Source organism: Pseudophryne corroboree, chromosome 11 (assembly GCF_028390025.1).
Source record: "Pseudophryne corroboree isolate aPseCor3 chromosome 11, aPseCor3.hap2, whole genome shotgun sequence".
Classification (NCBI taxonomy): domain Eukaryota; kingdom Metazoa; phylum Chordata; class Amphibia; order Anura; family Myobatrachidae; genus Pseudophryne; species Pseudophryne corroboree.
Genome location: NC_086454.1, coordinates 312,386,088 through 312,400,656, shown reverse-complemented (window position 1 = coordinate 312,400,656; position 14,569 = coordinate 312,386,088).

Sequence of the window (14,569 nt, the reverse complement as noted above, 5' to 3'; positions counted from 1 at the left end):
CTAACAACCATACAGTGCATTATATACAGTATAAAGGGCCTAATTCAGATTGGATCACTGCAGCGGCAGCGATCACAGTCTGAAGCCCTTTGCGGAGTGCGCCCGCGCAGCCCAATGAGCTGCTAACAGCATCTCAGGGCTGTGATGGCCTCTGTCTGATTGACAGGCGGGGCTTGACCACGGCGTTAGAACGCTGTTGGCGTGGCGCAGTCCAGAGAATGCAGTCGTGTCTGGATCGTTGGTGGGGCGAGCCACGGCGGCTACGTGATGTCACACACAGCCGCTAAGACCCAGGACGCGGCGGGTAGCCGCCTGCCAGTGCGCAGGAGCTGCGCTGGCAGGGAGCTGCTCAGCGGGTGCAAAAGCATCGCCGCCGTACGATGCTTTTGCACTCGTGCTGGATGGGGTGGGGTGGGGGGGCAGAACCAGACATGTGGGGCGGACTAGCCCTTTGCTGGGCGTACGCCCCGCTTGTCAGAGTAACTGACTGTAGATGTGCTAAAATTAGCACATCTATGATTACTGTATGTCTGAATTACCCCCATAGTCATCACCAAAGGAAGCCAAGAAAAAGGCTAACACCATCACCAGTGTTCTACCGTGCACAATGAGAATGTAGATCGTGGCGGTTCTGCTGGCAGTGTTACAGGCGCTAGTGCAGACAGACAACATGATAAGCTGCCATGGAAACCATGAGATGCTGCTATGTAAGGTACATCAACTCTGCCAGTGAAGAAGTCCAGCTGAACGATCTACATGCGTTACAGGTGCTACCCGGGCAGCGATGTCAGCTCCATATTAAAGGAGTGTGGCACCCCATCGGAGCTGCCACGGACATTTAAGTGACTTCTGTGCACCTCCCCGCTACTCATGTATCAGAACCTAGCCTTGATCACTGGACCTGCCTCTGTCTCTCCCCTGTCTGCCTGCTGGATTATTCGCGTATAAGACCCATGAACTTGATAACTGGACCTGTGTGGGTGTCTCCCCCGCCTGCCTGCAGTTTACTCTTGTACCAGACCCCTGCGCATGGTTACTAGGCTTGCCTATGCTCCACCCTGGCCTAGCTGATGAATTAGTGTTACTGCGCTAATTGTAATTGTATTAGCAGCTCAAAATAACAAGAGGTCAAATTATAAAATATATCTGAGCCCTCATGGGATGTTATGTTTGTGGCATCTGTAAGGCAAAATATATTAATGTAAATGTTTACAGCTCCTTATTAATAATGTGAAGTGGAGTCCCTGCCAGCTGTGGCAGCTTTTCATATATGTGCCCAGATTTATCAAGCCTTGGAGAGTGATAAATTGCACAATGATAAAGTACCAACCAATCAGCTCCTAACTATCATTTTACAAACACATCCTGTAACATGGCAGTTAGGAGCTGATTGGCTGGTACTTTATCACTGTGCTATTTATCACTCTCCAAGGTTTGATAAATCTGGGCAATGGTTTTCAGGATCTAACCGTCGTCATAATAGTCACTATCAGTCTTCCAAGGCGTTTCGTGCACCTGTTGCACTTTTTCAAGGATGACTGATTTGTTCACAGTAGTCCCTTTTATACATAAAAAACTTTATTGAGATTGTTAAAAACTGGATCTCAAAACTCTGGAATGGGGATGGAAAAGGTGGCAATCATGTATTCAAGTGTCTTTTCCTATTATAATGGCACCACATGCAGTGTGTGTAAAATACAATATGCTTGTGTGTGTGTGTGTATATATATATATATATCTACATATATATATATATATATATATATATATATATATTTATATTTCTCTAATGTCCTAGTGAATACGAGGGAATTGAAGATTACCATGGGGTATAGATCGGGTCCATTGGAGTCTGGCACTTTAAGAAATCATTAGTGTGTGCTGGCTCCTCCCCTCTATGCCCCTCCTAGCAGTCTCAGTTTAGAAAAATGTGCCCAAGGATGCGTGCGGGTGCATTCTGTTGCTCTCCAGAGAGTTTTTCTTCAGAAATGTATTTTAGTTTGTTATTTTCAAAGGGGGGGGGGGGGGGAGAGGCAGAACCAACTTCCTAAAGAGTAAATGGTTCGTATCCCCGCTGACAGGACACTGAGCTCCTGAGGTGATGTTTCTCACACTCCCAGAGTGTGAGCCCACGCCGGCAGCATGCCGCCACCCCTAACAGATGCCAAAGCAGATGCGGTGTAGTGAATACTACACCGGGGTCCCGGTTAGCGGGTCCCCGGTGCAAATGGTGGCATGAAGGGACAGCGATCACCCAGCTACAGGCCGCGGTGCCCGCTGTGTGCCCACGCTGGCATTATACTCGAAAAAGGGTGTTGCGCACTCTCTTTTTACACATACATGGAAAAGCCAGTATAAATAACATAGAGGGGCCGCTTGCCATTAAGGCGGTCGGGCTTCCCGGAGAGTGGGACCAGAGGCTAAAAGGCGCCATTTTCTGCTGCTGCTGCTCTGAATAGGCTGCATGCAGAGATTGCTCCTCCACAGGACCCACTGAATCACCAATTGTATTGTACTACCAGGGGGTTATAGTGAAGGGGAGAGCACATAGTCAGCGGTGTGAGGTAAATTACACATAAGAGACACCCAGCGGGGCGCTGCTCTGTCTGTGTTGTTGTGTGCTGGTCCTATTCCTCTCTGTGTCACTCCATTCAGGGTTGTCTGGAATAAGTGTGCTGCCTCACTACAACTGCACTGTGGGGGTCATTCCGAGTTGATCGCTAGCTGCCGTTGTTCGCTGCGTAGTGATCAGTGAAAAAACGGCTAATCTGCGCATGCGTATGCACCGCAATGCGCAGGTGCGTCGTATGGGTACGGAGTACATTGTGGTTTTGCACTGGTTCTAGCGACGATTCCAATCGCACAGCCGAACGCAAGAAGATTGACAGAGAGAGGGCGTTTATGGGTGTCAACTGACCGTTTTCTGGGAGTGTTTGGAAAAATGCAGGCGTGTCCAAGCGTTTGCAGGGCTGGTATCTGACGTCATTACCGTGTTACACGTCGCAGCAATCATCGCACAGGATAAGTAACTACAGGGCTGGTCTTGTTTTGCACAAAATGTGTTTGCAGGCGCTCTGCTGCACAGGCGTTCGCACTCCTGCAAAGCGAAAATACACTCCCCCGTGGGCGGCGACTATGCGTTTGCACGGCTGCTAAAAACTGCTAGCGAGCGATCAACTCGGAATGACCCCCTGTGTTTCCTACTTAACTCTGTGTTTTCTGCTAAGGCATGTCTGCAAATAAGTCTGTGTGTACTTCATGAAAGGCTAGGTTTACACCTTCCTCACAGGGGTCTATAATGTGTACCCAATGCTCACTACCTTCACAGGGTAGTAATGTGGGTGTAGTATGTGTTGCCGACGGTCGGGCTCCCGGCGACCAGCATACCGGCGCCGGAATCCCGACTGCCGGCATACCGACAGCTGGGCGAGCGCAAATGAGCCCCTTGTGGGCTTGCTGCACTCGCCATGCTGCGGAGCGCGCCACGCTATCTATTCTCCCTCTAGGGGGGTTGCGGACCCCAAGAGGGAGAAGAACTGTCGGTATGCCGGCAGTCGGGATTCCGGCGCCGGTATGCTGGTCGCCGGGAGCCCGACCGCCGGCAAAGTGAAGACCACCCTAGTAATGTGTAGGAACCTGAGTGGATGGAATCATTTAAAACTATGATTACAAGTATAAATTCAGAGCTAGCTACGGCTAAGCAAGAAAGGCAAACCCTGAAACAGTCTATGGACACTTTCATGTTAGCTGCTGCCGACCACAGACGGGCTCCTCAGCCCCCCCTGGTGGTCTCTCATAAACGCACTCTCCGACTTGTATTGCATTCTGACTCTGATTCTGAATTACCAGAGTCAGGGTGTGTACACACGGTGAGATAAATCTGTGAGATTTTGACTATATAGTCAAAATCTTATGAAAAGTTAGTGCATATCTTATGGTGCTAGGCAGCTACAGATTCAATCCTGATGCGCGCTCCCGTGGGATCTGTATCGTAAGGCTAGATAGACTGTGTAGGCAAGTCAATCTTGACTATCTAGTGTACAATCTAGTACAAAGTATAGTCAAAATTGGCACTTAGTCAAAATCGTACATAGACAAAATCTCAAGCACAGATAGTCAAAATCTGTACTATCTGTACTATCTGGGCTCTGGGGGAGTTCAAGGGAAATCGCATAGTCAAAATCGAACATAGCAGGGATCTCACCGTGTGTACACACCCTTAGATTAGGGAGATGCAGAGGTGGACGAGGATAATTCCTTGTCCCCAGGAGTTGAGGTCCTCATTTATGCTATTAGAGACTCGTAGAGATGAGCGCCTGAAATTTTTCGGGTTTTGTGTTTTGGTTTTGGGTTCGGTTCCGCGGCCGTGTTTTGGGTTCGAACGCGTTTTGGCAAAACCTCACCGAATTTTTTTTGTCGGATTCGGGTGTGTTTTGGATTCTGGTGTTTTTTTCAAAAAACACTAAAAAACAGCTTAAATCATAGAATTTGGGGGTCATTTTGATCCCAAAGTATTATTAACCTCAAAAACCATAATTTACACTCATTTTCAGTCTATTCTGAATACCTCACACCTCACAATATTATTTTTAGTCCTAAAATTTGCACCGAGGTCGCTGTGTGAGTAAGATAAGCGACCCTAGTGGCCGACACAAACACCGGGCCCATCTAGGAGTGGCACTGCAGTGTCACGCAGGATGTCCCTTCCAAAAAACCCTCCCCAAACAGCACATGACGCAAAGAAAAAAAGAGGCGCAATGAGGTAGCTGTGTGAGTAAGATTAGCGACCCTAGTGGCCGACACAAACACCGGGCCCATCTAGGAGTGGCACTGCAGTGTCACGCAGGATGGCCCTTCCAAAAAACCCTCCCCAAACAGCACATGACGCAAAGAAAAAAAGAGGCGCAATGAGGTAGCTGTGTGAGTAAGATTAGCGACCCTAGTGGCCGACACAAACACCGGGCCCATCTAGGAGTGGCACTGCAGTGTCACGCAGGATGTCCCTTCCAAAAAACCCTCCCCAAACAGCACATGACGCAAAGAAAAAAAGAGGCGCAATGAGGTAGCTGACTGTGTGAGTAAGATTAGCGACCCTAGTGGCCGACACAAACACCGGGCCCATCTAGGAGTGGCACTGCAGTGTCACGCAGGATGTCCCTTCCAAAAAACCCTCCCCAATCAGCACATGATGCAAAGAAAAAGAAAAGAAAAAAGAGGTGCAAGATGGAATTGTCCTTGGGCCCTCCCACCCACCCTTATGTTGTATAAACAAAACAGGACATGCACACTTTAACCAACCCATCATTTCAGTGACAGGGTCTGCCACACGACTGTGACTGATATGACGGGTTGGTTTGGACCCCCCCCAAAAAAGAAGCAATTAATCTCTCCTTGCACAAACTGGCTCTACAGAGGCAAGATGTCCACCTCATCTTCACCCTCCGATATATCACCGTGTACATCCCCCTCCTCACAGATTATCAATTCGTCCCCACTGGAATCCACCATCTCAGCTCCCTGTGTACTTTGTGGAGGCAATTGCTGCTGGTCAATGTCTCCGCGGAGGAATTGATTATAATTCATTTTAATGAACATCATCTTCTCCACATTTTCTGGATGTAACCTCGTACGCCGATTGCTGACAAGGTGAGCGGCGGCACTAAACACTCTTTCGGAGTACACACTTGTGGGAGGGCAACTTAGGTAGAATAAAGCCAGTTTGTGCAAGGGCCTCCAAATTGCCTCTTTTTCCTGCCAGTATAAGTACGGACTGTGTGACGTGCCTACTTGGATGCGGTCACTCATATAATCCTCCACCATTCTATCAATGTTGAGAGAATCATATGCAGTGACAGTAGACGACATGTCCGTAATCGTTGTCAGGTCCTTCAGTCCGGACCAGATGTCAGCATCAGCAGTCGCTCCAGACTGCCCTGCATCACCGCCAGCGGGTGGGCTCGGAATTCTGAGCCTTTTCCTCGCACCCCCAGTTGCGGGAGAATGTGAAGAGGAGATGTTGACAGGTCGCGTTCCGCTTGACTTGACAATTTTGTCACCAGCAGGTCTTTCAACCCCAGCAGACCTGTGTCTGCCGGAAAGAGAGATCCAAGGTAGGCTTTAAATCTAGGATCGAGCACGGTGGCCAAAATGTAGTGCTCTGATTTCAACAGATTGACCACCCGTGAATCCTTGTTAAGCGAATTAAGGGCTGCATCCACAAGTCCCACATGCCTAGCGGAATCGCTCCCTTTTAGCTCCTTCTTCAATGCCTCCAGCTTCTTCTGCAAAAGCCTGATGAGGGGAATGACCTGACTCAGGCTGGCAGTGTCTGAACTGACTTCACGTGTGGCAAGTTCAAAGGGCATCAGAACCTTGCACAACGTTGAAATCATTCTCCACTGCACTTGAGACAGGTGCATTCCACCTACTATATCGTGCTCAATTGTATAGGCTTGAATGGCCTTTTGCTGCTCCTCCAACCTCTGAAGCATATAGAGGGTTGAATTCCACCTCGTTACCACTTCTTGCTTCAGATGATGGCAGGGCAGGTTCAGTAGTTTTTGGTGGTGCTCCAGTTTTCTGTACGTGGTGCCTGTACGCCGAAAGTGTCCCGCAATTCTTCTGGCCACCGACAGCATCTCTTGCACGCCCCTGTCGTTTTTTAAAAAATTCTGCACCACCAAATTCAAGGTATGTGCAAAACATGGGACGTGCTGGAATTGGCCCAGATTTAATGCACACACAATATTGCTGGCGTTGTCCGATGCCACAAATCCACAGGAGAGTCCAATTGGGGTAAGCCATTCCGCGATGATCTTCCTCAGTTGCCGTAAGAGGTTTTCAGCTGTGTGCGTATTCTGGAAAGCGGTGATACAAAGCGTAGCCTGCCTAGGAAAGAGTTGGCGTTTGCGAGATGCTGCTACTGGTGCCGCCGCTGCTGTTCTTGCGGCGGGAGTCCATACATCTACCCAGTGGGCTGTCACAGTCATATAGTCCTGACCCTGCCCTGCTCCACTTGTCCACATGTCCGTGGTTAAGTGGACATTGGGTACAGCTGCATTTTTTAGGACACTGGTGACTCTTTTTCTGAGGTCTGTGTACATTTTCGGTATCGCCTGCCTAGAGAAATGGAACCTAGATGGTATTTGGTACCGGGGACACAGTACCTCCAACAAGTCTCTAGTTGGCTCTGCAGTAATGATGGATACCGGAACCACGTTTCTCACCACCCAGGATGCCAAGGCCTCAGTTATCCGCTTTGCAGTAGGATGACTGCTGTGATATTTCATCTTCCTCGCAAAGGACTGTTGAACAGTCAATTGCTTACTGGAAGTAGTACAAGTGGGCTTACGACTTCCCCTCTGGGATGACCATCGACTCCCAGCGGCAACAACAGCAGCGCCAGCAGCAGTAGGCGTTACACGCAAGGATGCATCGGAGGAATCCCAGGCAGGAGAGGACTCGTCAGAATTGCCAGTGACATGGCCTGCAGGACTATTGGCATTCCTGGGGAAGGAGGAAATTGACACTGAGGGAGTTGGTGGGGTGGTTTGCGTGAGCTTGGTTACAAGAGGAAGGGATTTACTGGTCAGTGGACTGCTTCCGCTGTCACCCAAAGTTTTTGAACTTGTCACTGACTTATTATGAATGCGCTGCAGGTGACGTATAAGGGAGGATGTTCCGAGGTGGTTAACGTCCTTACCCCTACTTATTACAGCTTGACAAAGGGAACACACGGCTTGACACCTGTTGTCCGCATTTCTGGTGAAATACCTCCACACCGAAGAGCTGATTTTTTTGGTATTTTCACCTGGCATGTCAACGGCCATATTCCTCCCACGGACAACAGGTGTCTCCCCGGGTGCCTGACTTAAACAAACCACCTCACCATCAGAATCCTCCTGGTCAATTTCCTCCCCAGCGCCAGCAACACCCATATCCTCCTCATCCTGGTGTACTTCAACACTGACATCTTCAATCTGACTATCAGGAACTGGACTGCGGGTGCTCCTTCCAGCACTTGCAGGGGGCGTGCAAATGGTGGAAGGCGCATGCTCTTCACGTCCAGTGTTGGGAAGGTCAGGCATCGCAACCGACACAATTGGACTCTCCTTGTGGATTTGGGATTTCGAAGAATGCACAGTTCTTTGCTGTGCTGCTTTTGCCAGCTTGAGTCTTTTCATTTTTCTAGCGAGAGGCTGAGTGCTTCCATCCTCATGTGAAGCTGAACCACTAGCCATGAACATAGGCCAGGGCCTCAGCCGTTCCTTGCCACTCCGTGTGGTAAATGGCATATTGGCAAGTTTACGCTTCTCCTCCGACAATTTTATTTTAGGTTTTGGAGTCCTTTTTTTACTGATATTTGGTGTTTTGGATTTGACATGCTCTGTACTATGACATTGGGCATCGGCCTTGGCAGACGACGTTGCTGGCATTTCATCGTCTCGGCCATGACTAGTGGCAGCAGCTTCAGCACGAGGTGGAAGTGGATCTTGATCTTTCCCTAATTTTGGAACCTCAACATTTTTGTTCTCCATATTTTAATAGGCACAACTAAAAGGCACCTCAGGTAAACAATGGAGATGGATGGATTGGATACTAGTATACAATTATGGACGGGCTGCCGAGTGCCGACACAGAGGTAGCCACAGCCGTGAACTACCGCACTGTACTGTGTCTGCTGCTAATATATAGACTGGTTGATAAAGAGATAGTATACTCGTAACTAGTATGTATGTATAAAGAAAGAAAAAAAAACCACGGTTAGGTGGTATATACAATTATGGACGGGCTGCCGAGTGCCGACACAGAGGTAGCCACAGCCGTGAACTACCGCACTGTACTGTGTCTGCTGCTAATATATAGACTGGTTGATAAAGAGATAGTATACTCGTAACTAGTATGTATGTATAAAGAAAGAAAAAAAAACCACGGTTAGGTGGTATATACAATTATGGACGGGCTGCCGAGTGCCGACACAGAGGTAGCCACAGCCGTGAACTACCGCACTGTACTGTGTCTGCTGCTAATATAGACTGGTTGATAAAGAGATAGTATACTCGTAACTAGTATGTATGTATAAAGAAAGAAAAAAAAACCACGGTTAGGTGGTATATACAATTATGGACCGGCTGCCGAGTGCCGACACAGAGGTAGCCACAGCCGTGAACTACCGCACTGTACTGTGTCTGCTGCTAATATATAGACTGGTTGATAAAGAGATAGTATACTCGTAACTAGTATGTATGTATAAAGAAAGAAAAAAAAACCACGGTTAGGTGGTATATACAATTATGGACGGGCTGCCGAGTGCCGACACAGAGGTAGCCACAGCCGTGAACTACCGCACTGTACTGTGTCTGCTGCTAATATATAGACTGGTTGATAAAGAGATAGTATACTCGTAACTAGTATGTATGTATAAAGAAAGAAAAAAAAACCACGGTTAGGTGGTATATACAATTATGGACGGGCTGCCGAGTGCCGACACAGAGGTAGCCACAGCCGTGAACTACCGCACTGTACTGTGTCTGCTGCTAATATATAGACTGGTTGATAAAGAGATAGTATACTCGTAACTAGTATGTATGTATAAAGAAAGAAAAAAAAACCACGGTTAGGTGGTATATACAATTATGGACGGGCTGCCGAGTGCCGACACAGAGGTAGCCACAGCCGTGAACTACCGCACTGTACTGTGTCTGCTGCTAATATAGACTGGTTGATAAAGAGATAGTATACTCGTAACTAGTATGTATGTATAAAGAAAGAAAAAAAAACCACGGTTAGGTGGTATATACAATTATGGACGGGCTGCCGAGTGCCGACACAGAGGTAGCCACAGCCGTGAACTACCGCACTGTACTGTGTCTGCTGCTAATATAGACTGGTTGATAAAGAGATAGTATACTCGTAACTAGTATGTATGTATAAAGAAAGAAAAAAAAACCACGGTTAGGTGGTATATACAATTATGGACGGGCTGCCGAGTGCCGACACAGAGGTAGCCACAGCCGTGAACTACCGCACTGTACTGTGTCTGCTGCTAATATATAGACTGGTTGATAAAGAGATAGTATACTCGTAACTAGTATGTATGTATAAAGAAAGAAAAAAAAACCACGGTTAGGTGGTATATACAATTATGGACGGGCTGCCGAGTGCCGACACAGAGGTAGCCACAGCCGTGAACTACCGCACTGTACTGTGTCTGCTGCTAATATAGACTGGTTGATAAAGAGATAGTATACTCGTAACTAGTATGTATGTATAAAGAAAGAAAAAAAAACCACGGTTAGGTGGTATATACAATTATGGACGGGCTGCCGAGTGCCGACACAGAGGTAGCCACAGCCGTGAACTACCGCACTGTACTGTGTCTGCTGCTAATATATAGACTGGTTGATAAAGAGATAGTATACTCGTAACTAGTATGTATGTATAAAGAAAGAAAAAAAAACCACGGTTAGGTGGTATATACAATTATGGACGGGCTGCCGAGTGCCGACACAGAGGTAGCCACAGCCGTGAACTACCGCACTGTACTGTGTCTGCTGCTAATATATAGACTGGTTGATAAAGAGATAGTATACTCGTAACTAGTATGTATGTATAAAGAAAGAAAAAAAAACCACGGTTAGGTGGTATATACAATTATGGACGGGCTGCCGAGTGCCGACACAGAGGTAGCCACAGCCGTGAACTACCGCACTGTACTGTGTCTGCTGCTAATATATAGACTGGTTGATAAAGAGATAGTATACTCGTAACTAGTATGTATGTATAAAGAAAGAAAAAAAAACCACGGTTAGGTGGTATATACAATTATGGACGGGCTGCCGAGTGCCGACACAGAGGTAGCCACAGCCGTGAACTACCGCACTGTACTGTGTCTGCTGCTAATATAGACTGGTTGATAAAGAGATAGTATACTCGTAACTAGTATGTATGTATAAAGAAAGAAAAAAAAACCACGGTTAGGTGGTATATACAATTATGGACGGGCTGCCGAGTGCCGACACAGAGGTAGCCACAGCCGTGAACTACCGCACTGTACTGTGTCTGCTGCTAATATAGACTGGTTGATAAAGAGATAGTATACTACTAATATTATATATACTGGTGGTCAGGTCACTGGTCACTAGTCACACTGGCAGTGGCACTCCTGCAGCAAAAGTGTGCACTGTTTAATTTTAATATAATATTATGTACTCCTGGCTCCTGCTATAACCTATAACTGGCACTGCAGTAGTGCTCCCCAGTCTCCCCCACAATTATAAGCTGTGTGAGCTGAGCAGTCAGACAGATATATAATATATATAGATGATGCAGCACACTGGCCTGAGCCTGAGCAGTGCACACAGATATGGTATGTGACTGACTGAGTCACTGTGTGTATCGCTTTTTTCAGGCAGAGAACGGATATATTAAATAAACTGCACTGTGTGTCTGGTGGTCACTCACTATATAATATATTATGTACTCCTGGCTCCTGCTATAACCTATAACTGGCACTGCAGTAGTGCTCCCCAGTCTCCCCCACAATTATAAGCTGTGTGAGCTGAGCAGTCAGACAGATATATATAATATTATATATAGATAGATAATAGATGATGCAGCACACTGGCCTGAGCCTGAGCAGTGCACACAGATATGGTATGTGACTGAGTCACTGTGTGCTGTGTATCGCTTTTTTCAGGCAGAGAACGGATTATAAATAAAACTGGTGGTCACTATCAGCAAAACTCTGCACTGTACTGAGTACTCCTAATGCTCCCCAAAATTAGTAAATCAAGTGTCTCTCTAATCTATTCTAAACGGAGAGGACGCCAGCCACGTCCTCTCCCTATCAATCTCAATGCACGTGTGAAAATGGCGGCGACGCGCGGCTCCTTATATAGAATCCGAGTCTCGCGATAGAATCCGAGCCTCGCGAGAATCCGACAGCGTCATGATGACGTTCGGGCGCGCTCGGGTTAACCGAGCAAGGCGGGAAGATCCGAGTCGCTCGGACCCGTGAAAAAAAACATGAAGTTCTGGCGGGTTCGGATTCAGAGAAACCGAACCCGCTCATCTCTATTAGAGAGGTGCTCAATATCCCAGATAAGGAAGCAGAACCAGCAGAGGAATTGTTTTTTAACGTGAAACCAAAGTCCTCTGCAACCTTCCCGGTTTCTAAGGAATTAGATTCCCTGGCTAAGGCAGCATGGATAAATCCTGACAAAAAAACGTATTACCCCTAAACGGGTACTAAATTCCTTTCCTTTCCCTACAGAGGATAGAAAAATCTGGGAAAACCCACCGACAGTGGATACCTCTGTGTCAGGCTGTCGCGAAAATTGTACTACCTGTACCTGCAGTGGCGGATCCAGGGGGGGGGGCACTCGGGCCCGTGCCCCCCCTGTCATTTCTGGCCTCCGTCCCCGTTCTCCCCCTGCGCTCCCCCGTTCTCCCCCGGCGCCGCACAGGGAGATGACGGGCGCCCGCTGAGATTGTGTTACCAGCGGGCGCTCGTCTCCCTGCACAGCGGCAGCCGGAGGCAGGAGCTCAGTACTGAGCTCCGGCTTCCGGCGCTGTCACTGTGCGCCGTACGCTATGGGAGAGACGTCAGTCATGACGTCTCTCTCATAGTGCTGACTGAGGAGCGGACGCCCAGGAAGGAGGAGGACTGCAGCGGCGCGGGAACGGGGCTCGGTAAGTATGTTTTTTTCTTCCTTAATGCAGCGGGGGCATCTCCTGGGGGCAAACTACGGGGGACATTACTACTGGGGGGGCATCAACAAGGGGCATTACTACTGGGGGCATTATTACTGGGGGGCATCTACTGGGGGCATCACTACTGAGGGGTCATCTATTGGGGGCAGCTACTGGGGGACATTTTTACTGGGGGCCATCTACTGGGGGCATTACTTCAGGGGGGTCATCTATTGGGGCAAACTCGTAGGGGGCATTATTACTGGGGGGTCATCTATTGGGGGCAGCTACTGGGGCATTATTACTGGGGGGCATCTACTGGGGGCATTACTACTGGGGGTCATCTATTGGGGGCAGCTACTGGGGGACATTTTTACTGGGGGGCATCTACTGGGGGCAAACTACTGGGGGACTATTACTGGGGGCCAACTACAAAGGTGCCAACTACTGGTGGCGTAACTACAGGGGCATTACTACTGGCGGCTTAACTACAGGGGCATTACTACTTGGGGGCCAAACTACTGGGGGCTTAACTACAGGGGCCAAACTACTGGGGGATAACTACTGGGGCATTACTACTGAAGGCTAAGCTACAAGGGGGCATAACTACAGGGACTAAACTACAATGGGGCAAACTACAGGGGGGCATTACTACTGGTGGCTAAACTACTGGGGGCATTACCACTGGGAGGCTAAACTAAAGGGGGGGGGTAAACTACTGGGGTCATGACTGCAGGGGAATTACCACTGGGGGCATTACTACAGGCAACATTACTACTGGGGGCAATACGGGCATTGCAAAAGGGGCACCACTACTTGGGGGTCTATATAAGGGGCACTACCAGTACAGTGGACATTGCATAATGAGCGCTACAACTGTGGGCATTGTATAAGAAGCGCCACCTCACATGCACCGAAGCCGCACGCAAATGTACTTGCCCCTTCCATGGTGCCCCCCCTATCATTTTCTTCTGTATCCGCCCCTGTGTACCTGGGTCCATTTCTCTCAAAGACCCAGCTGATCGCAAAATTGAGAACACTCTTAAATCAATTTATACTGCAGCAGGAGTAGCCCAACACCCTACCATAGTATGCGGCTGGATTTATAGAGCCATGGTAAAATGGTCGGATGATATTCTGAAAGGGTTGTTTACACTACCTTGGATGAGATAGTTACATTACTACAACATATCCAAGATGCTGCAAACTTTATGAATGAGGCTGTTAAGGAACTTAGTATCATTAATGGCCGTACCACTGCTATGGCAGTATCGGCTCGTAGAGTCCTGTGGCTGCGACAATGGTCAGCAGATGCGGATTCTAAAAAAGGGGTTGAGAACCTTCCTTTTATAGGTGATGCCTTGTATGGGGAAAAATTGAACAAGTGGATATCTCAGGCGACTGCAGGTAAATCTACATATCTGCCGTCTGCTACGCCACCTGCTAGATGTCCCTATCCTGTGCCCTCTCTGCAGTTCTTTCAGGTGGCTAGATTCAGAGGCAAAGCCAGAGGTGCCTTCAATGATGCTAGAGGAACTCACGGTAAGTCCCGTAAACCAGCTGCTGCTGGAACTTTGAAACAGGCCTCAGGATCCTCTTCCACGAAGCCCTCCACGTGACGGTTGGCCCCAGCAGCAAGGCGACTTTCAGGTAGGTGCTCGCCTTCAACACTTCGCCTACATATGGGCAGAGTCCTGCCGGGATCCTTGGGTGTGGGACATCCCAAGGATACCGGCTGGAACTCCAGGAACTCCCTACTCTCAGATTCTTCAGGTCAGGCTTACCAGCTTCACCTGTAGCAAGAGTTTCCTTGCAGGAGGCAGTACAAAAACTGCTTTCTACAGGAGTTACTGCTCCATTACTTCCTCCGCTGCAC